Raw genomic sequence first — 23,573 nt, 5'->3', positions numbered from 1 at the left:
CATCACTGACTGTGAGCAGACTCTAGTCTATGCAGACTAATGAGGAGTTATCAAAATGAGCTCCAAACTCCGGATTTGAGTTAAGGATCATAAACTAACATAGAGAAATACGACTTTAGCAATAAGTGACTGTTTGAAGCCCAAGTTGCCTTAAAACACAGAATTTCAGTCTTTCAGCTCCTCTGCTAACGTAATAACTAAGAACAGAATCTCACTGGAGCTCAAAGATGTGGGGCACTGGGAATACTCCTGGGTCTGTCTGCTCACGGCTGATTGCCTGATTCCCAGTTTTATTATACAGCTTAAATACAGACCAGAAAAGGAGTTTGGGGCTTGACATCTGACATCTTAACACCAGTTCCTGTTTCTTGAGGAAGGAAGAGGTAAAATAAATCAGCGTTTACTGTGTCCTTCTCCATCCCCGGAAGTCCTTGTGAAGACCCTCTCAGGTAAGGACTGACAGGGAGTGGCTTGGTTTACTATTCGACTTTGTCCTTCAGTCACTTTGTTTATGTCCTGCATGTAAACTATTATGCATTGACAGAAGCATTCTAATTCTTATGCAGAATGACTAGACCTCCTGCAGAATGACTATATTGTGCCTCCCTTGGGCACCCCTGTCTGCGCAGCACCCTCCGCCCCCAACTGCCCAACCGCCTCTCTCCTGGCATTCTGCTTCTAGAAGTATGTTCTTTTGATGCAGAGATGCAACACACACAGAAATCCCAGCTGGATTACAGACTTGAACCCGAAGACCTTATGCAGAATGACTATTTATGAACCACTAAACTCAGTACTAAAGCAGGTACTTACCCCTCAGAGAAGGCCCTGGGGGAGGTTGATACATGCATTCCCCAGTGCTCCTGCTGCTCTAGAAGTGCCTGAAATGCCTCTCTGGGAAAGGCCTTCAGAGTAGTAGGCTCATGGCCCACGTGGGAATTCAGGCCTATTTTTCTGTTAGAACATCTCATTTCGCTCTGAAAATGTTATTATCCAGTTTATTCACCAGACATGAGTACAGACATCTCATATTTTCAAAATTAATCCCATTCTCTAATACTAATTTGCCACCAAGAGTATATTCCAAAGTGTTTCCAATAGGCTAGAAAGTCTTTCCAAAGAGGGGAGTCCTGCGCCGTGTTGTGCAGTGACAGCAGGGTTGGCATAATATGTTTACCCAGATACCTACCACTTTTTAAAAATTTTTTATTGTGTTTTACTTGAAACTTTACAGAGCAAATTACTTTCTTGTTCAGCCATTTATACACAATTGTTTTGTGACATTGGTGGCAATATTCATGATGTGTCAGTATTCTCTTCTATGCTCCAGTTCCCCGTTTCCATCTGCCATGATTCCTGTTCCATCCTGCCCTCTTTTCTGTGCTTTTGGGCAGGTTTTGCACTTTTGGTCTCATACACACGATTGAACTAAGAAACACTTTCTTCACGTGTGTTACTGTTTGTTTTATAGACCTGTCTAATCTTTGGCTGAAGGGCGAACTTCAGAAGGTACTTTCGACTTTGTTGCTTTCCATAATTCCTGAAATTCCAAGTCTACCACCTGAAGAACTTCCTTTAGTGTTTCATTTAGAACAAGTCTGGTGGCGATGAATTCTCTTAAGCGTCCTTCACCTGAGAATGTCAATATTTTTCCTTTACTCATGAAGGAAATAACAGCCTATAGAACACTGGGTTAATGTTTCTTTTCTTTTAGTGTTGAAAAAATGTTGTTTTCACAGCCTTTTGGCCTCCATGGCTTCTGATGATGAATACGGAGTCATTCCAATTGTTTTTCCTGTGTGAAATGAGTTGTTTTCTCTCTAGCTTCTTTGAAGATACTTTCTTGGTCCTTGTTATTCCACAATTGACAGTGAGGCATTTGGGCGTAAAATTATGTGAGTTTAACTTGTTGGAGTTTGCAGAGCTTCTTGAATCTGTAAGTTTATGTCTTTCAACAAATTGGGAAAGTGTTGAGCCAGTATTTCTTCAGATACTTTTTTCTACACCACATATTTTCTCTACACCTTATGGAATTCCAATAAATAAATGTTAGATATTTTTGGATTTTTTTGAGGCTCTGTTCATTTTTTTTTCAGATTGGATATTTTCAGTTGAACTATTTTCATCTCATTGATCCTTTTGTCTGTCAACAGCATTCCGCTGTAGAGCTGATCAAGTGAATTATTTATCTCTATTTTTCTATTTTTCCTGTCTAAAATTTTCATTTGTGAATGGTTTCTATGTATTTTTCTATTTTTCTAAGGTGTGCCTGTTATTTCTTTGAGCGTGGTTAAAGTAGCTTTTTAAAGTTTTTGTCTATGATTCCAAGACTTACAGAAAATGTTGATGTTGTTTGTTTTAGGAATCACTTGACCCAGTTATGTTCAGGCTGCAGGTTCTTTCCCACCTTCTGTATGCTGTGGCTCAGATGTCGGTTCAGATTTTGAAGACTTTGCGGTGATATTTGGATGTAATCTATGGGAGTGTCACTCAGTCTGGGACCTTGTTGGTGTTCTAACCCATAATGCAGTTCTCAAAGGATTGATCTACTTCTTAGGGTCAGAGCAAAGCATATGCAACTATGGGAGGTGGGGGAGTATGAAAAACAACTTTATGGTATCCCTCTTTTGAGCCGCCTGTTCTCTGTCTCTCTGAGGCTCTCTGATGTCTGAGCAGCTACCTTCCTGGTCCACTGGCAAGAATGTAGGGGCTTTAATCTCTTCATTCTGCCGTGCAATTAAGTGACTGGGTCTGCCTATGAGGCCAAATAACGGTAAGATGGAGAAAATGTAACAGAGATTCCTCTATATTATTTGGTCCTTATATACTTAGGTCAGAGAGAAGGCACACTGTTTCTGGTGATACTTCCAAACAGGTATGGAGAAAAAGGCATTAACAGGTCGATAGCTGCATACTAGGTGTTACGGATTAAATTCTGTCTTCCCAAAATGTATATATCAGCTTGACTAGGCTATGCTTCCCACTATTGTGCGATTATCCACCATTTTGTCAGCTGGTGTGATTTTCCAATGTATTGTAAATCCTACCTCTATGATGTTAATGAGCGAGGATTTGAAGCAGTTATGTTAAGGAGGCAGGGCTCAATCTACAAGATTAAGTTGTGTTTTAAGTCAATCTCTTTTGAGATATAAAAGAGAAAAGAGCAGAGAGACAGGGGGACCTCAGTACCACCAAGAAAGAAGTGTCAGGAGCAGTGCATCCTTTGGACCTAGGATCCCTGTGCTGAGAACCTTCTTGTCCAGGGGAAGATTGGTGACAAAGACCTTCCCCTAAGAGTGACAGAGAAAAAAAGCCTTCCCCTGGAATTGGCACCCTGAATTTGGACTTATAGAGCCTCCTGGACTGTGAGGGAATAATTTTTTTTGTTAAAGTCATCCGTTTGTGGTATTTCTGTTACAGGAGCACTAGATGTCTAAGACACTAGGTACCAGGAGATGTACATTTCCCAGTTCTTTCACTCCCAGGGACACTATGACTAAGTAGCCAATGCCATAAATCCATGCGAGCAGACTATTCTGATTACTGCTTTGACTCTACTGTCTGTTATGGTAACCACACCCACCTTGTCTTTGTTGATTGAGTGCCACCACTTGGCTGCTACCACCATGGGCTCCAGTCAACTGCATTGTAGTTAGGTGTCTTAATTCAGTTAGGGCAGTTCTCACTGTGGACTCTTACTTACATAAAATAGCAACCACAGAAGTCTTCAGTAAAGCTGGGGCTTGCTTCCCAAATTTGTACCTCACCGCTATGGTAAAAAGAAAGCCCCCTGGGCACTCCGTGTGTGGGTCTGTGGGTCCAGCCTAATAAATCCATTCTAACCTGCCAATTTCCCTCAGCCTTTGGTTACCTTCTCCTACATTATACAATGGCAGATCTGCATTTCCACTTGATTTATTTTAGGCCACCACTTAATCCATGCTTCAGTAAACCAACCAAATAAACTATGAGATCCTTTTCTAACCTCTCAAGCTGAAACACTGAATGAAGAATCCATGCTTCCTGGGCCTATATCAATAAACTCAGACTAATCCACCTTTATGTTGCTTGCACCATTATCCCACACCCGGAATAGCCATTCCCACACATATTCACCAGGTTTCTGTATGTATATATTAGAAAAATCAAGCAGTTCTTTTGGAGTTTAGCATACCTTCTCCTGGGTCACACTTTATAGTTCACCTTTTGGGGCTTGTTGGGACTGAAGTCTAGGTATAGGTCTAGAAGCAAAAATGGGCAGTGGCAGTGGGATGTTCAGCCGTGTCTTATAAGGCATCTGCCTAAGGTGATGCCCCAGGCAATGCCCCAGACACCACCCCAGGAGACAACTCAAACAAGACACTTCAGGCACAGCTGGGGTAATCTCATCAGATGGAGGTGGAAGGGATAATTGTTTTACTGGGAAGGGTGCCTTAGCAGGCAAAATTAGAGAATCTCTTCAGATGGTAGTAAAAGATCTGGTTCTGTTAGGAAGAGCGATTCAACAGAAATTGGAGGTTCATTGTCCCCCGCTTTCTGACTGTCTGCCCATATGTCCTCATCCCAAGTTTCAGGATCCCATTTCTTCCCAATCAATGCCCTCACTCTAACTTCAGACACCATTTGAGGTTGGATATTCAACTGGCGCTTTAATTCAGTCACTCTAATGATAAGAATCTGAGTTTATTTTTGGCAGCATTAGCCTTGTTACTATAAGAAATATGGTTTTCTTTCTGGGCACAAGTGGCAGCTTTCAGATCTTGTATGTGGTGCTTGAGCTTTGAGTCCATTTCTTTCATTCACCAGTGTGGCTAGCAAAAGCAGGACCAAACAAGCAGCTTCCTTATTATTCTTATGCTGACAAAATTATAGAAAAGTATCAAATATATAATCAGACAGAGCCTTGTCTCTCACAAATATTTGATCCAGTGGTAGTAGTATTTTGCGTATTTCTATTGTCACCTCCACCATGGATTAACAATAGCCTGTTTACTCCTGGAGACAGTTATCAGTGCCTTTAAGATTAGCCAGACTTGAGAATCAATTCAGAAAACTCAACCTTAAGATTTGGTTCCTCTAGAACCAGTGTAGGTACCAAATGTCTTAGCCTGGGATCTCTAGAGGTGCAAAACTAGTGAAGAGAACATATATATATATATACACACACACACATATATATGAGTGTGTGTGTATATATATGTGTGTTTCTGTGTGTGTGTGTGTATGGAAACCCTAGTCGCATAATGGTTAATAGCTATAGCTGCTAACCAAAAGGTTAGCAGTTCGAATCCACCAGGCGCTCCTTGGGAACTCTGTGGGGCAGTTCTACTCTGTCCTGTAGGGTCACTATGAGTTGGAACCGACTCGACGGCAATGGGTATATATATATATATACATACACACACACACACACACACATACATATATATACGCATACATATGTTAGTTGTGGCTGTTAGATGCCATCGATCCTGTGTAAAACAGAATGAAACACCGCCTGATCCTGAACCATCCTCACAATCATTGCTATGTTTGAGCCCATTCTTGCAGGCATTGTGTCAGTTCATGTTGTTGAGCACCTTCCTCTTTTTTTCTGACCCTCAGCTTCTCCAAGCATGATGAGCCTCTCCTGGGACAGGTCCCTCCTGAAAATATGTCCAAGGCACGTGAGACGAAGTCTCGCCATCCTTGCTTCTAAGGTGCATTCTTGGTGTACTTCTTCCAAGATGGATTTGTTTATTCTTCTGGCAGTCCATGGTATATTCAGTATTCTTTGCCAACACCATATTTTAAATGAATCAGTTCTTTAGTTTTCCGTATTCATTGTCTAACTTGCTCAAGCATGTGAGGTGATAGAAAATATCATGGCTTTGCTCAGGCACACCTTAGTCCTCAAAGTGACATCTTTCTTTCTCAACACTTTAAGGAGGTCTTTTGCAATAGATTTGCCCAATGCAATACATTGTTTGAATTCTTGACTGCTGCTTCTGTGGGCATTGATTATGGATTCAAGTTAAATGAAATGCTTGATGACTTCAGTATTTTCTCTTTTTATCATGGTGTTGCTTACTGGTCCAGTTGTGAGAATTTTTGTTTTCTTTATGTTGAGGTGTAATCCATACTGAAGGCTGTAGTGGTTGCTGTTCATCAGTAACTGCTTCAAGTCCTCTTTACTTTCAGCAAGCAAGGTCGTATCAGCTGCATATCATAGGTTGTTAGTGAATCTTTCTCCAAAACTAATGCCATGTTCTTCTTACAAACCAGCTTCTCAGATTATTTGCTCAGCATACAGATTGAGTAAGTATGGTGAAAGGATACCACCATGACACATAACTTTCTGATTTTAAACCACACGGTATCCCCTTGCCCTACTCAAATGACTGCCTCTTGGTCTATGTACATATTCCGCATGAATACAGTTAAGTGTTCTGGGATTCCCATTCTTTGCTAAGCTATCCATAATTTGTCATGAGCCGCACAGTTGAGTGTGCTTGTATAGGAAACAGAAATAGGTAAACATCTTACTGATATTCTCTACTTTCAGCCAAGATCCATCAGACATCAGAAATAATATCCCATGTTCCATGTCTTCCTCTGAATCTAGCTTGAATTTTTGGTAGTTCCCTGTCTGTGCACTGCTGCAACTGTTTTTAAATTATATTCAGCAAAATTTTTCTTGCGTCTGATGTTAATGACATTGCTTGATAATTTCCGTATCGCGTTGGACCACCTCTCTTTGAATGGGCACACATATAGATCTCTTTCAGTCATTTGGTCAGGTAGCTGTCTTCCAAATATATTGGAATAGACAAGTGAGCGCCTTCAGCACTGCGTCCGTGTGTTGAAACATCTCATTTGGTACACCATCAATTCCTGGAGCCGTGTTTTTTGCCAATGCCTTCAGTGCAGCTTGGAGTTCTTCCTTCAGTACCATCAGCTCTTGATCCTATGCTACCTCCTGATATGGTTGAACGTTGACCAATTCTTTTTGGTGTATTGAGTCTGTGTATTCCTTCCGTCTTCTTTTGATGTTTCCTGTGTTGTTCGATATTTTGCCCATAGAATCGTTCAGTATTGCACCTAGAGGCTTGAATATTTCCTTCAGTTCTTTCAGCTTGAGAAATGCCAGGTGTTTTCTTCCCTTTTGGTTTTCTAACTCCAGATCTGTTCACATTATATTATCATACTTTGTCTTCTCCAGCTTCCCTTTCAGGTATTCTATTGAGCTCTTTTACTTTATTTTTCCTTCCATTCTCTTTAGCTACTGTACATTCAAGAGCAAGATTCAGAGTCTCTTGTGACATCCTCTTTGGTGTTTGCTTTCTTTCCTGTCTTTCTAATGACTTTTTGTTTTTTTCATATATGATGTCCTTGCTATCATCCCACAACTAATCTGGTCTTCGATCATTAGTGTGCAGTGCATCAAATCTATTCTTGAGATGGTCTCTAAATTCAGGTTTGATATACTCAAGGGCATACTTTGACTCATGGACTTGTTTTAATTTTCTTCAGCTTCAACTTGAACGTGAATATGAGCAACTGATCGTCTGTTCTGCAGTCAGCCCCTGGCCTGATTCTGACTCATGATATTGACCTTCTCCATCATCACCTTCCACAAATTTGATTCCTGTCTATTCTGCCTGGAATGGTTCATAAGTATAGTCACCGTTTATGTTCCTGATGAAAGGTATGTGCAATGAATAAGTCACTGGTCTTGCCAAATTCTATCATGTAAGCTTCATTGTCATTTCTATCATCAATACCTTATTTTCCAACTGCTGATTTGTCTGCTTTGTTTTCAACTTCGCATTCTAAATGATTGATCAATGCATCACGTTTGATCAGTTTCAAACTGTATAACTTGGTAAAAACCTTCAACTTGTTCATCTTTCACATTCATGATTTGTGTGTAAATTTGAATAATAGTCTTATTAACTGGTCGTCCTGGTAGGCCTGTGGATATTATCCTATTGCTTGTAGTGTTGTACTTCAGAAAAGATCTTGATATGTTCTTTTTATCGATGAATATGATGCCGTTCTCTTTAGTATCTCAATCCTGGCATAGTAGAACATATCATTGTCTAGTTTAAAATGTCCAAAACCAAGCTATTTCAGCTCACTAATGCCTTGGATTACTGACCTTTATGCATTCCATTTCATTTTTGATGACTTCCAATTTCCCTAGATTCATACTTCCTTCATTCCACATTCTGATTATTAAAGGATATTTGCATCAGTTTCTTCTCATTATGAGTTATGCCCCATCAGGAAATGTCATTAAAGTGGGATCTACTTTGAGGAGGTAGCTCTTCCCCACTCGTATTTTGAGTGCCTTCCAACCTAAGGGGTTATCCTCTGTCATTCAATCAGACAGTGTTCCAGTGCTATTTGTAAGATTTCACTGGCCAGTTTTTTTTAGAAATAGATCACTAGGTCCTTTTTCCTAGTCTGTCTAAATCCAGAGCTCCACTCAAAGCTGTCTACCATGGGTGAACCTGGTGGTATTTGAAATACCGGTGGCATAGCTTCTAACATCACAGCAACATGCAAGCCACCACACTACAACAAACTGACAGAAGAGTGGTGGGAGTTAAAAATGAGAAGAACCAAAAAGAGTGCTTCTTCCATGTCTGCTGATTTAGAGGAACCATGAAAAATTGTCAAGTGAAGAGTGATTCAGAGAAAAACATGGGTAGAGTGTGACCTAATTTCCATAAAAACAAACAAATGAATGTCCTTACGTGTGTCCCGGCAAAAAGCAGTGTGTAAAAGGGTACATGTGTATCTTTGGACACTGGACACTTCAGGGGAGCTGGTACAATATACTTATGTGGGGATGGCTCTTATTATAACTTCTGTATACAAATCTCTATTGTTAAATGTGTTATAAGAATGTAAAACCTTTTAAAGTTAATAACATCATACGTGTATGTGTGTGTATTTGAAACTTTTTTTCTGTTTTGACTATTTTATATATGTGTTTTTTAGTTATCTAGTGTGGCTATAGCAGAGATACCACAAGTGGATGGCTTTAACAAACAGAAGCTTATTCTCTCACAGTTTAAGAAGCAAGAAGTTTGAAGTCAGGGCACCAGCTCTAGGAGAAAGCTTTCTCTGTTTGTGGCTCTGGGGGAAGGCCCTTGTCATCTATCTTCCCCTGGCCTAGGAAATTCTCAGCGTGTGGACACTGGGTCAAAAAGACGTGCTCCACTCCAGGCACTTCTTCCTTGGTGGTATGAGGTCCCTCTCATTTCTGCTCACTTTTCTCTTTGTATGTCAAAAGAGACTGACTCAAGACTCACCCTAATCCTGTAGATTGTGTCCTCCCTCATTAACCTAACTGCCTCTAATCCTGCCTCATTAACATCACAGAGGTTGGAATTTACAACACATAAGTAATCACATCAGATCACAAAATGCAGGACAACCACACAATACTGGGAATCAGGGTCTGGCCAGGTTGACACATATTTTGGGGGACACTATTCAATCCATAACAATAGAGAAAACACTGTCTTCAATGCCAGATTCAGAGACTTTTATCCATCTGTGAAGGGCAAACACAGAAATTGAACAAAATTCAGACCAGCGAATTATTGCTTGCTCTTGTAACTAATGACTTCTTCTGGTCTCTATGCCTGGAAATGGCCAAAAAGAATTCTGTGAGGATTAATTCAGTTATTGCTCAAACATCTACTGCATTTACATGTCTACAGATAAGGAAGAATGCTGGACACCATGTGTGATTCATTAAGTAACACGGGGACCATTAGACTATTGTTCTCCTTCTCTGATATGCCACTATCACCTTCTCCCCTTGTTGCTCTCCTGAAAAACCCACGCTTGTATATTCTAGGCTTTTATCCAGGATTGAATTTGCAAGAAGTTAAAGATATATCTTTGAAAGATAAAGAAGACTTTGGCCACATTGTCTTTAGACAGTTGAACTTCCCAGCCAACCTCTGTGCAGGATGGGAATTCACAATCCCTCCTACTCAGTACCTCTGAGCAGGACGGGATTTCTGTTTCATTGTCAGGAGAAGGCGGAATTCAGCCTTCTTCAGAAAACTTACTTTCCTTTGCCTCAAACTGTCCCTCTCAGGATCTGTCACGGTCACTCTGAGAAATTCACATGGGCAGCCTGTATGGAAGTGCCCATCCTAGAGGCCCTGCCCTCCCTTCCTTGCTCCACAGGGCTTCCTCTGACACTTGGGGTCACATCTCCCAGGGAGTACACACCTCTGGCACTTTCAGGGATTCCCAGGCCCTGGGATACTGTGGATTGGACTTGGAACTCAATCTGTTTCTTCCCATCCTCACCTTTGATTATCTGTGTTCTGTCTTCACCAGATTTAGGAGGCCTTGTCTTCTCTTTGCTCGTTTCATCTCAGTCAGGCTTTTCCATTCCAACTCTCTGATCTCAGAACAGATCAGGTTAGACCACAGAGAAGACAAAGACCAAGCAAACATCACTGATCTGTGCAGAAGCTGCTGGGAAGGGATTCGATTCTCATTGGTTTAGGGTTTTATGCCCACTGCTCACTGGCAGGCAGGTTCCCCCCAGAGTCTGGCTTCTGTCTGGTACCTTGTACTACAAAGAACTCAGTGACCAGCCCACCTTCACAATCACACCTCCCTTAGAGCTATCTGTCCAGAGGCTCTTTCTCAGACTTCCATGTCCCACTGAAATCCCTTTTCTCTTTCCTTACAAACATTATGTTCGTTCTCAGGGCCCTGAGACCTCATCTGCAGATGAGTCTTGTCCTCTTCTCTCCTTGGCAGGGGGAGCTTTTGAGTGGACCCCATGTCTTCGGACAGCTATCCTGGGCCTTCTTCCACCTTGGTGCTCTAGGGCTGGATCTCTCCATGTAATAGAGGGAGCGTGGAAGGGGCACAAGGCTAAAAGGATGGATCTTCCAGGAGAGGTGGGTTTAAGAAGCCTGAATGAAATTCTTCCCTGAAGGGTGCATATTTTCAGTCCAGACATCCTCCTTCTCTCAGCCTAAGAGGCCTAGCACGTCTTCAGATGCTTCTCCTTTGACCTTCAGGCCATGCCTGCACCCTCTGCAGCCCGGTCTCCCACATGTGTAGCAGCACCAGTAGGTGTGGCACTCTCTTCAGCCCTTGTCTCCTCCTCCAGATGCTCCTGGAGGTGCCTGGCTCTTCTTGCCAGGACACCAGGATGCTGACCAGGGACTCAGTGTTGGTTAAAGGATGTCGGCCAGTGACCACGTGTCCTCATTTCCTTTGAAGGATTTCGCTCCTTGCCCGGGCAGAAGACAGCCAAGGTCAGCCTGAGCCTAAACACCTAGTGACCTGTGACACTGCAGCTAGTGACAGATGTAGATTTCCACGCTCAGGTATCCGCAGGTGGCGGATTGAGAGTGGTCGGAGGAGAAGTGTAACTAGAGATCACACACTCACGAGGGCACGGGTCAAAGGTCTCGGAAAATAGCTGAGGTCGTGGAGCCCTAGCGGAGCCAGTCTAGGGCACAGGCCTCCGTCCTGTGCTTGGCAAATAGGTGGCACCATCTGCAGAGTATGCCGCCATCCGCAGACTCTGGACTGCTGGGGCCCTGGACGCCCGGATTTCGGCCTTGTCTTTGGAGAAGTGACGCGCATGCAGTGTGCCACCGGGGGCTGTGGCCCAGCAGAAGCAAAATCTTGAAAATGCGGGCTTCATTTGACTTTGCCTGTGTTCTCCTTTGGCTGAGTGCCATCCTGTGTTTCCTAGCAGGAGAAGCATTCCTGGAGAGAGGCGGATTCCATGTGTGCCGGCAAAGTGTGTGCTGAGATGATGAGTCGCTGGAGACCAGGGTGGACTCTTCAGACCCAGGATAGGCCTCTGGCAGGTATGTGTCAATGTTTTCTGCCCATGGCACTCAGCCGGGTATTTGAATACAATGTTATCAGCGGAATTAGTAGTCTCCGGAGAGGCTGCCCCGTGTCAACAAGCTTCACCCGGCCAGGGTTCACCCGTGATGTAGCTCCCCAATCAATCACTACTCCCTAGTCCTTCCAGATAGACTACCAGATCTTCTCTGCCCTTGGGCAACCAGTACAGCCAGAGGCCTTCCCCCTTTGCTCTTTCGTCTCTAGACACTCTGTCAGGCACTCCAAGCTGTGAAGTGCCTGGGGGGGAGAAGGAAGAGATTTCAGAGAATGAACACATACAGAGAGAGAGAGACAGAGAGAGAGGCAGGAGATGCTGAGTGGGGATGTCTTGCGTACTGATATCCTGAGGAAAGTGGGAAAATTGGACCCTGGCCTGCTGTGCCAATGCCCTGAAGCAGTCCGCACCAGGGGCTCCCTTGTGCCTGCGTAGCCTTTCCCAGGGTGTGCTCAAATCCTGTGGCCACTAGGTGTCCTGGGTCACAATGGAGGGCCCTGTGTCATCTGCCTGGCGGGCTGGATCTCTGCCACTGGCTGAGTCTTGTCACCAGGCCCATCATAATTTTTTTTACTCTTCCGGTGGGGAGACTGTCTCCATGGTGATGGCAAAGAAGCCTTAGTCCCGCCCACCTGGCCTTCACTTCACCTACCCGGCCTGCTGACCCTCACTCAGACCTCTGTGTTGATCAAAATGAATGTCGGCCAGTGGCCAGGTGTCAGCATCTGGGATAAAGGATTCGGGACCTTGCCTGAGGCAGAAGGCAGCCTAGGTCTGCGGGTCCCTGGAAGTCTAGTGAGTTGTGACGCTGCTGCCAGTGACAAATGGTGACTTCCACACTCACATATCCCCTGGTGGCAGAATGATAGCGATGGGTGGAGAAACATGGCTCCTGAGCACACGTTGAATGGGGCACCGGCCAAAGGCCAGGGCCAGGAGTGGACGTTGTGGAGCTGAATGGCGAGCCAGTGAAGGGCCCAAGGATTTCTCCTGTATGTGGCAAACAGGTCATCCGTGTCCCCACGTCCATAAACCATTGGACTGCCGGGGCCCAGGCTGCCAGGATTTCGGCCTTGCCTTCGGAGCCCGGCCACATACGCAGCCTTGCACCGGGGGCGGGGACATGTAGACAGCAAAAATTTGGAAAATGGCAGTGTCTCCTCGATTTCCCCGGCATCGGCCTATTTGAGCGGCATGCTTTGTTTCCTAGTAGGATAAGGCACTGACGGAGAAAGGCAGGATTATGTGTGCAGGAAAGGTGTGTGCTGAGAGGGTGACGACGTTGAGACCAGGTTGGGATCTTTAGTCCCAGGAAAGGCCCCTGGCAGGTGTGGGTGAATGTTCTCTGCCCATCCGAGTTGGCGGGGGGAGGTTTTCAGCAAACAAAGCAGCAGCGGGATTATTCGTCGCCGGAGAGGTTGCATCTGCCCACAAGCTCCACCTGGCCAGGGACCGCCCCTACTGTATTGCCCATGTCAATCAACAGAAGCTAAGACCTTCCAGAGAGACTACCTGCTATTGTCTACCCACGGGGAAGCGGTCCAGCCAGAAGCCTCCGCCGTTTCATCTCCAGGCTCTCTGTCAGGCCCCTCATACTTGTGATGCGTCTCAGGGGTAGAAGGAAGAGATTCCTCTGAATGAACACATCCAGAGAGGGGCCATAGATGCTGAGGAAGGGCACCTTGCCTACTGACATCCTAGCGTAAGTGGTAAAGAGGTACCTGCCTGCTGTCCCAGTGTGTCGAACGTGTCCGCATCAGGGATTGGCTACTGTGAAGTTATTCCCTGGTGCCCTCGATTTTGTGGCCAAAGACACAAGGGCCTGTTGTGTGTCCATGGGTACCATGGAGGGCTCTGCAGAACTGGCCGGTTAGGCTGGACTTCTCCTATTGGCTCAGTGTTTGTGACCCGTCCCCGTCAGAAGTTCCGGCCAGCCTTCCGGTGGCTGTCTCCATGGTGATTGGGGAAGAAGCCTTAGGCCCCGCACTCAGCCTTCACCTGGCCTACGTGGCCTCTTTACCCTCATCTGGACCGCCGTGTGGATGAAAGAAAGGATGTCGGCCAGTGACCACGTGTCCTCATTTCCTTTGAAGGATTTCGCTCCTTGCCCGGGCAGAAGACAGCCAAGGTCAGCCTGAGCCTAAACACCTAGTGACCTGTGACACTGCAGCTAGTGATAGATGTAGATTTCCACGCTCAGGTATCCGCAGGTGGCGGATTGAGAGTGGTCGGAGGAGAAGTGTAACTAGAGATCACACACTCACGAGGGCACGGGTCAAAGGTCTCGGAAAATAGCTGAGGTCGTGGAGCCCTAGCGGAGCCAGTCTAGGGCACAGGCCTCCGTCCTGTGCTTGGCAAATAGGTGGCACCATCTGCAGAGTATGCCGCCATCCGCAGACTCTGGACTGCTGGGGCCCTGGACGCCCGGATTTCGGCCTTGTCTTTGGAGAAGTGACGCGCATGCAGTGTGCCACCGGGGGCTGTGGCCCAGCAGAAGCAAAATCTTGAAAATGCGGGCTTCATTTGACTTTGCCTGTGTTCTCCTTTGGCTGAGTGCCATCCTGTGTTTCCTAGCAGGAGAAGCATTCCTGGAGAGAGGCGGATTCCATGTGTGCCGGCAAAGTGTGTGCTGAGATGATGAGTCGCTGGAGACCAGGGTGGACTCTTCAGACCCAGGATAGGCCTCTGGCAGGTATGTGCCAATGTTTTCTGCCCATGGCACTCAGCCGGGTATTTGAATACAATGTTATCAGCGGAATTAGTAGTCTCCGGAGAGGCTGCCCCGTGTCAACAAGCTTCACCCGGCCAGGGTTCACCCGTGATGTAGCTCCCCAATCAATCACTACTCCCTAGTCCTTCCAGATAGACTACCAGATCTTCTCTGCCCTTGGGCAACCAGTACAGCCAGAGGCCTTCCCCCTTTGCTCTTTCGTCTCTAGACACTCTGTCAGGCACTCCAAGCTGTGAAGCGCCTGGGGGGGAGAAGGAAGAGATTTCAGAGAATGAACACATACAGAGAGAGAGAGAGACAGAGAGAGAGGCAGGAGATGCTGAGTGGGGATGTCTTGCGTACTGATATCCTGAGGAAAGTGGGAAAATTGGACCCTGGCCTGCTGTGCCAATGCCCTGAAGCAGTCCGCACCAGGGGCTCCCTTGTGCCTGCGTAGCCTTTCCCAGGGTGTGCTCAAATCCTGTGGCCACTAGGTGTCCTGGGTCACAATGGAGGGCCCTGTGTCATCTGCCTGGCGGGCTGGATCTCTGCCATTGGCTGAGTCTTGTCACCAGGCCCATCATAAGCTGCGCCTACTCTTCCGGTGGGGAGACTGTCTCCATGGTGATGGCAAAGAAGCCTTAGTCCCGCTCACCTGGCCTTCACTTCACCTACCCGGCCTGCTGACCCTCACTCAGACCTCTGTGTTGATCAAAATGAATGTCGGCCAGTGGCCAGGTGTCAGCATCTGGGATAAAGGATTCGGGACCTTGCCTGAGGCAGAAGGCAGCCTAGGTCTGCGGGTCCCTGGAAGTCTAGTGAGTTGTGACGCTGCTGCCAGTGACAAATGGTGACTCCCACACTCACATATCCCCTGGTGGCAGAATGATAGCGATGGGTGGAGAAACATGGCTCCTGAGCACACGTTGAATGGGGCACCGGCCGAAGGCCAGGGCCAGGAGTGGACGTCGTGGAGCTGAATGGCGAGCCAGTGAAGGGCCCAAGGATTTCTCCTGTATGTGGCAAACAGGTCATCCGTGTCCCCACGTCCATAAACCATTGGACTGCCGGGGCCCAGGCTGCCAGGATTTCGGCCTTGCCTTCGGAGCCCGGCCACATACGCAGCCTTGCACCGGGGGCGGGGACATGTAGACAGCAAAAATTTGGAAAATGGCAGTGTCTCCTCGATTTCCCCGGCATCGGCCTATCTGAGCGGCATGCTTTGTTTCCGAGTAGGATAAGGCACTGACGGAGAAAGGCAGGATTATGTGTGCAGGAAAGGTGTGTGCTGAGAGGGTGACGACGTTGAGACCAGGTTGGGATCTTTAGTCCCAGGAAAGGCCCCTGGCAGGTGTGGGTGAATGTTCTCTGCCCATCCGAGTTGGCGGGGGGAGGTTTTCAGCAAACAAAGCAGCAGCGGGATTATTCGTCGCCGGAGAGGTTGCATCTGCCCACAAGCTCCACCTGGCCAGGGACCGCCCCTACTGTATTGCCCATGTCAATCAACAGAAGCTAAGACCTTCCAGAGAGACTACCTGCTATTGTCTACCCACGGGGAAGCGGTCCAGCCAGAAGCCTCCCCCGTTTCATCTCCAGGCTCTCTGTCAGGCCCCTCATACTTGTGATGTGTCTCAGGGGTAGAAGGAAGAGATTCCTCTGAATGAACACATCCAGAGAGGGGCCATAGATGCTGAGGAAGGGCACCTTGCCTACTGACATCCTAGCGTAAGTGGTAAAGAGGTACCTGCCTGCTGTCCCAGTGTGTCGAACGTGTCCGCATCAGGGATTGGCTACTGTGAAGTTATTCCCTGGTGCCCTCGATTTTGTGGCCAAAGACACAAGGGCCTGTTGTGTGTCCATGGGTACCATGGAGGGCTCTGCAGAACTGGCCGGTTAGGCTGGACTTCTCCTATTGGCTCAGTGTTTGTGACCCGTCCCCGTCAGAAGTTCCGGCCAGCCTTCCGGTGGCTGTCTCCATGGTGATTGGGGAAGAAGCCTTAGGCCCCGCACTCAGCCTTCACCTGGCCTACGTGGCCTCTTTACCCTCATCTGGACCGCCGTGTGGATGAAAGAAAGGATGTCGGCCAGTGACCACGTGTCCTCATTTCCTTTGAAGGATTTCGCTCCTTGCCCGGGCAGAAGACAGCCAAGGTCAGCCTGAGCCTAAACACCTAGTGACCTGTGACACTGCAGCTAGTGATAGATGTAGATTTCCACGCTCAGGTATCCGCAGGTGGCGGATTGAGAGTGGTCGGAGGAGAAGTGTAACTAGAGATCACACACTCACGAGGGCACGGGTCAAAGGTCTCGGAAAATAGCTGAGGTCGTGGAGCCCTAGCGGAGCCAGTCTAGGGCACAGGCCTCCGTCCTGTGCTTGGCAAATAGGTGGCACCATCTGCAGAGTATGCCGCCATCCGCAGACTCTGGACTGCTGGGGCCCTGGACGCCCGGATTTCGGCCTTGTCTTTGGAGAAGTGACGCGCATGCAGTGTGCCACCGGGGGCTGTGGCCCAGCAGAAGCAAAATCTTGAAAATGCGGGCTTCATTTGACTTTGCCTGTGTTCTCCTTTGGCTGAGTGCCATCCTGTGTTTCCTAGCAGGAGAAGCATTCCTGGAGAGAGGCGGATTCCATGTGTGCCGGCAAAGTGTGTGCTGAGATGATGAGTCGCTGGAGACCAGGGTGGACTCTTCAGACCCAGGATAGGCCTCTGGCAGGTATGTGTCAATGTTTTCTGCCCATGGCACTCAGCCGGGTATTTGAATACAATGTTATCAGCGGAATTAGTAGTCTCCGGAGAGGCTGCCCCGTGTCAACAAGCTTCACCCGGCCAGGGTTCACCCGTGATGTAGCTCCCCAATCAATCACTACTCCCTAGTCCTTCCAGATAGACTACCAGATCTTCTCTGCCCTTGGGCAACCAGTACAGCCAGAGGCCTTCCCCCTTTGCTCTTTCGTCTCTAGACACTCTGTCAGGCACTCCAAGCTGTGAAGTGCCTGGGGGGGAGAAGGAAGAGATTTCAGAGAATGAACACATACAGAGAGAGAGAGACAGAGAGAGAGGCAGGAGATGCTGAGTGGGGATGTCTTGCGTACTGATATCCTGAGGAAAGTGGGAAAATTGGACCCTGGCCTGCTGTGCCAATGCCCTGAAGCAGTCCGCACCAGGGGCTCCCTTGTGCCTGCCTAGCCTTTCCCAGGGTGTGCTCAAATCCTGTGGCCACTAGGTGTCCTGGGTCACAATGGAGGGCCCTGTGTCATCTGCCTGGCGGGCTGGATCTCTGCCACTGGCTGAGTCTTGTCACCAGGCCCATCATAAGCTGCGCCTACTCTTCCGGTGGGGAGACTGTCTCCATGGTGATGGCAAAGAAGCCTTAGTCCCGCCCACCTGGCCTTCACTTCACCTACCCGGCCTGCTGACCCTCACTCAGACCTCTGTGTTGATCAAAATGAATGTCGGCCAGTGGCCAGGTGTCAGCATCTGGGATAAAGGATTCGGGACCTTGCCTGAGGCAGAAGGCAGCCTAGGTCTGCGGGTCCCTGGAAGTCTAGTGAGTTGTGACGCTGCTGCCAGTGACAAATGGTGACTCCCACACTCACATATCCCCTGGTGGCAGAATGATAGCGATGGGTGGAGAAACATGGCTCCTGAGCACACGTTGAATGGGGCACCGGCCGAAGGCCAGGGCCAGGAGTGGACGTCGTGGAGCTGAATGGCGAGCCAGTGAAGGGCCCAAGGATTTCTCCTGTATGTGGCAAACAGGTCATCCGTGTCCCCACGTCCATAAACCATTGGACTGCCGGGGCCCAGGCTGCCAGGATTTCGGCCTTGCCTTCGGAGCCCGGCCACATACGCAGCCTTGCACTGGGGGCGGGGACATGTAGACAGCAAAAATTTGGAAAATGGCAGTGTCTCCTCGATTTCCCCGGCATCGGCCTATCTGAGCGGCATGCTTTGTTTCCGAGTAGGATAAGGCACTGACGGAGAAAGGCAGGATTATGTGTGCAGGAAAGGTGTGTGCTGAGAGGGTGACGACGTTGAGACCAGGTTGGGATCTTTAGTCCCAGGAAAGGCCCCTGGCAGGTGTGGGTGAATGTTCTCTGCCCATCCGAGTTGGCGGGGGGAGGTTTTCAGCAAACAAAGCAGCAGCGGGATTATTCGTCGCCGGAGAGGTTGCATCTGCCCACAAGCTCCACCTGGCCAGGGACCGCCCCTACTGTATTGCCCATGTCAATCAACAGAAGCTAAGACCTTCCAGAGAGACTACCTGCTATTGTCTACCCACGGGGAAGCGGTCCAGCCAGAAGCCTCCCCCGTTTCATCTCCAGGCTCTCTGTCAGGCCCCTCATACTTGTGATGTGTCTCAGGGGTAGAAGGAAGAGATTCCTCTGAATGAACACATCCAGAGAGGGGCCATAGATGCTGAGGAAGGGCACCTTGCCTACTGACATCCTAGCGTAAGTGGTAAAGAGGTACCTGCCTGCTGTCCCAGTGTGTCGAACGTGTCCGCATCAGGGATTGGCTACTGTGAAGTTATTCCCTGGTGCCCTCGATTTTGTGGCCAAAGACACAAGGGCCTGTTGTGTGTCCATGGGTACCATGGAGGGCTCTGCAGAACTGGCCGGTTAGGCTGGACTTCTCCTATTGGCTCAGTGTTTGTGACCCGTCCCCGTCAGAAGTTCCGGCCAGCCTTCCGGTGGCTGTCTCCATGGTGATTGGGGAAGAAGCCTTAGGCCCCGCACTCAGCCTTCACCTGGCCTACGTGGCCTCTTTACCCTCATCTGGACCGCCGTGTGGATGAAAGAAAGGATGTCGGCCAGTGACCACGTGTCCTCATTTCCTTTGAAGGATTTCGCTCCTTGCCCGGGCAGAAGACAGCCAAGGTCAGCCTGAGCCTAAACACCTAGTGACCTGTGACACTGCAGCTAGTGATAGATGTAGATTTCCACGCTCAGGTATCCGCAGGTGGCGGATTGAGAGTGGTCGGAGGAGAAGTGTAACTAGAGATCACACACTCACGAGGGCACGGGTCAAAGGTCTCGGAAAATAGCTGAGGTCGTGGAGCCCTAGCGGAGCCAGTCTAGGGCACAGGCCTCCGTCCTGTGCTTGGCAAATAGGTGGCACCATCTGCAGAGTATGCCGCCATCCGCAGACTCTGGACTGCTGGGGCCCTGGACGCCCGGATTTCGGCCTTGTCTTTGGAGAAGTGACGCGCATGCAGTGTGCCACCGGGGGCTGTGGCCCAGCAGAAGCAAAATCTTGAAAATGCGGGCTTCATTTGACTTTGCCTGTGTTCTCCTTTGGCTGAGCGCCATCCTGTGTTTCCTAGCAGGAGAAGCATTCCTGGAGAGAGGCGGATTCCATGTGTGCCGGCAAAGTGTGTGCTGAGATGATGAGTCGCTGGAGACCAGGGTGGACTCTTCAGACCCAGGATAGGCCTCTGGCAGGTATGTGTCAATGTTTTCTGCCCATGGCACTCAGCCCGGTATTTGAATACAATGTTATCAGCGGAATTAGTAGTCTCCGGAGAGGCTGCCCCGTGTCAACAAGCTTCACCCGGCCAGGGTTCACCCGCGATGTAGCTCCCCAATCAATCACTACTCCCTAGTCCTTCCAGATAGACTACCAGATCTTCTCTGCCCTTGGGCAACCAGTACAGCCAGAGGCCTTCCCCCTTTGCTCTTTCGTCTCTAGACACTCTGTCAGGCACTCCAAGCTGTGAAGCGCCTGGGGGGGAGAAGGAAGAGATTTCAGAGAATGAACACATACAGAGAGAGAGAGAGAGACAGAGAGAGAGGCAGGAGATGCTGAGTGGGGATGTCTTGCGTACTGATATCCTGAGGAAAGTGGGAAAATTGGACCCTGGCCTGCTGTGCCAATGCCCTGAAGCAGTCCGCACCAGGGGCTCCCTTGTGCCTGCGTAGCCTTTCCCAGGGTGTGCTCAAATCCTGTGGCCACTAGGTGTCCTGGGTCACAATGGAGGGCCCTGTGTCATCTGCCTGGCGGGCTGGATCTCTGCCATTGGCTGAGTCTTGTCACCAGGCCCATCATAAGCTGCGCCTACTCTTCCGGTGGGGAGACTGTCTCCATGGTGATGGCAAAGAAGCCTTAGTCCCGCCCACCTGGCCTTCACTTCACCTACCCGGCCTGCTGACCCTCACTCAGACCTCTGTGTTGATCAAAATGAATGTCGGCCAGTGGCCAGGTGTCAGCATCTGGGATAAAGGATTCGGGACCTTGCCTGAGGCAGAAGGCAGCCTAGGTCTGCGGGTCCCTGGAAGTCTAGTGAGTTGTGACGCTGCTGCCAGTGACAAATGGTGACTCCCACACTCACATATCCCCTGGTGGCAGAATGATAGCGATGGGTGGAGAAACATGGCTCCTGAGCACACGTTGAATGGGGCACCGGCCGAAGGCCAGGGCCAGGAGTGGACGTCGTGGAGCTGAATGGCGAGCCAGTGAAGGGCCCAAGGATTTCTCCTGTATGTGGCAAACAGGTCATCCGTGTCCCCACGTCCATAAACCATTGGACTGCCGGGGCCCAGGCTGCCAGGATTTCGGCCTTGCCTTCGGAGCCCGGCCACATACGCAGCCTTGCACTGGGGGCGGGGACATGTAGACAGCAAAAATTTGGAAAATGGCAGTGTCTCCTCGATTTCCCCGGCATCGGCCTATCTGAGCGGCATGCTTTGTTTCCGAGTAGGATAAGGCACTGACGGAGAAAGGCAGGATTATGTGTGCAGGAAAGGTGTGTGCTGAGAGGGTGACGACGTTGAGACCAGGTTGGGATCTTTAGTCCCAGGAAAGGCCCCTGGCAGGTGTGGGTGAATGTTCTCTGCCCATCCGAGTTGGCGGGGGGAGGTTTTCAGCAAACAAAGCAGCAGCGGGATTATTCGTCGCCGGAGAGGTTGCATCTGCCCACAAGCTCCACCTGGCCAGGGACCGCCCCTACTGTTATTGCCCATGTCAATCAACAGAAGCTAAGACCTTCCAGAGAGACTACCTGCTATTGTCTACCCACGGGGAAGCGGTCCAGCCAGAAGCCTCCCCCGTTTCATCTCCAGGCTCTCTGTCAGGCCCCTCATACTTGTGATGTGTCTCAGGGGTAGAAGGAAGAGATTCCTCTGAATGAACACATCCAGAGAGGGGCCATAGATGCTGAGGAAGGGCACCTTGCCTACTGACATCCTAGCGTAAGTGGTAAAGAGGTACCTGCCTGCTGTCCCAGTGTGTCGAACGTGTCCGCATCAGGGATTGGCTACTGTGAAGTTATTCCCTGGTGCCCTCGATTTTGTGGCCAAAGACACAAGGGCCTGTTGTGTGTCCATGGGTACCATGGAGGGCTCTGCAGAACTGGCCGGTTAGGCTGGACTTCTCCTATTGGCTCAGTGTTTGTGACCCGTCCCCGTCAGAAGTTCCGGCCAGCCTTCCGGTGGCTGTCTCCATGGTGATTGGGGAAGAAGCCTTAGGCCCCGCACTCAGCCTTCACCTGGCCTACGTGGCCTCTTTACCCTCATCTGGACCGCCGTGTGGATGAAAGAAAGGATGTCGGCCAGTGACCACGTGTCCTCATTTCCTTTGAAGGATTTCGCTCCTTGCCCGGGCAGAAGACAGCCAAGGTCAGCCTGAGCCTAAACACCTAGTGACCTGTGACACTGCAGCTAGTGATAGATGTAGATTTCCACGCTCAGGTATCCGCAGGTGGCGGATTGAGAGTGGTCGGAGGAGAAGTGTAACTAGAGATCACACACTCACGAGGGCACGGGTCAAAGGTCTCGGAAAATAGCTGAGGTCGTGGAGCCCTAGCGGAGCCAGTCTAGGGCACAGGCCTCCGTCCTGTGCTTGGCAAATAGGTGGCACCATCTGCAGAGTATGCCGCCATCCGCAGACTCTGGACTGCTGGGGCCCTGGACGCCCGGATTTCGGCCTTGTCTTTGGAGAAGTGACGCGCATGCAGTGTGCCACCGGGGGCTGTGGCCCAGCAGAAGCAAAATCTTGAAAATGCGGGCTTCATTTGACTTTGCCTGTGTTCTCCTTTGGCTGAGCGCCATCCTGTGTTTCCTAGCAGGAGAAGCATTCCTGGAGAGAGGCGGATTCCATGTGTGCCGGCAAAGTGTGTGCTGAGATGATGAGTCGCTGGAGACCAGGGTGGACTCTTCAGACCCAGGATAGGCCTCTGGCAGGTATGTGTCAATGTTTTCTGCCCATGGCACTCAGCCGGGTATTTGAATACGATGTTATCAGCGGAATTAGTAGTCTCCGGAGAGGCTGCCCCGTGTCAACAAGCTTCACCCGGCCAGGGTTCACCCGTGATGTAGCTCCCCAATCAATCACTACTCCCTAGTCCTTCCAGATAGACTACCAGATCTTCTCTGCCCTTGGGCAACCAGTACAGCCAGAGGCCTTCCCCCTTTGCTCTTTCGTCTCTAGACACTCTGTCAGGCACTCCAAGCTGTGAAGCGCCTGGGGGGGAGAAGGAAGAGATTTCAGAGAATGAACACATACAGAGAGAGAGAGAGACAGAGAGAGAGGCAGGAGATGCTGAGTGGGGATGTCTTGCGTACTGATATCCTGAGGAAAGTGGGAAAATTGGACCCTGGCCTGCTGTGCCAATGCCCTGAAGCAGTCCGCACCAGGGGCTCCCTTGTGCCTGCGTAGCCTTTCCCAGGGTGTGCTCAAATCCTGTGGCCACTAGGTGTCCTGGGTCACAATGGAGGGCCCTGTGTCATCTGCCTGGCGGGCTGGATCTCTGCCATTGGCTGAGTCTTGTCACCAGGCCCATCATAAGCTGCGCCTACTCTTCCGGTGGGGAGACTGTCTCCATGGTGATGGCAAAGAAGCCTTAGTTCCGCCCACCTGGCCTTCACTTCACCTACCCGGCCTGCTGACCCTCACTCAGACCTCTGTGTTGATCAAAATGAATGTCGGCCAGTGGCCAGGTGTCAGCATCTGGGATAAAGGATTCGGGACCTTG

General features: G+C 49.3%; 1 long non-coding RNA gene across 1 annotated transcript; it reads left to right on the top strand.

Annotated features, from left to right (window-relative positions):
- The first annotated feature begins 330 nt into the window (after positions 1-330).
- On the top strand, positions 331-10,231 carry LOC135229236 (uncharacterized). Its single transcript, XR_010320020.1, has 3 exons — positions 331-449; positions 567-805; positions 7,513-10,231. It is a non-coding gene; the product is annotated as an uncharacterized LOC135229236 (long non-coding RNA).
- Positions 10,232-23,573: the final 13,342 nt, after the last annotated feature.

Source organism: Loxodonta africana, unplaced genomic scaffold (genome assembly GCF_030014295.1).
Source record: "Loxodonta africana isolate mLoxAfr1 unplaced genomic scaffold, mLoxAfr1.hap2 scaffold_173, whole genome shotgun sequence".
Taxonomy (NCBI): Eukaryota; Metazoa; Chordata; class Mammalia; order Proboscidea; family Elephantidae; genus Loxodonta; species Loxodonta africana.
The sequence above is the reverse complement of the archived record's forward strand: the minus strand, read 5'-3'. Positions and strand labels throughout refer to the sequence as shown.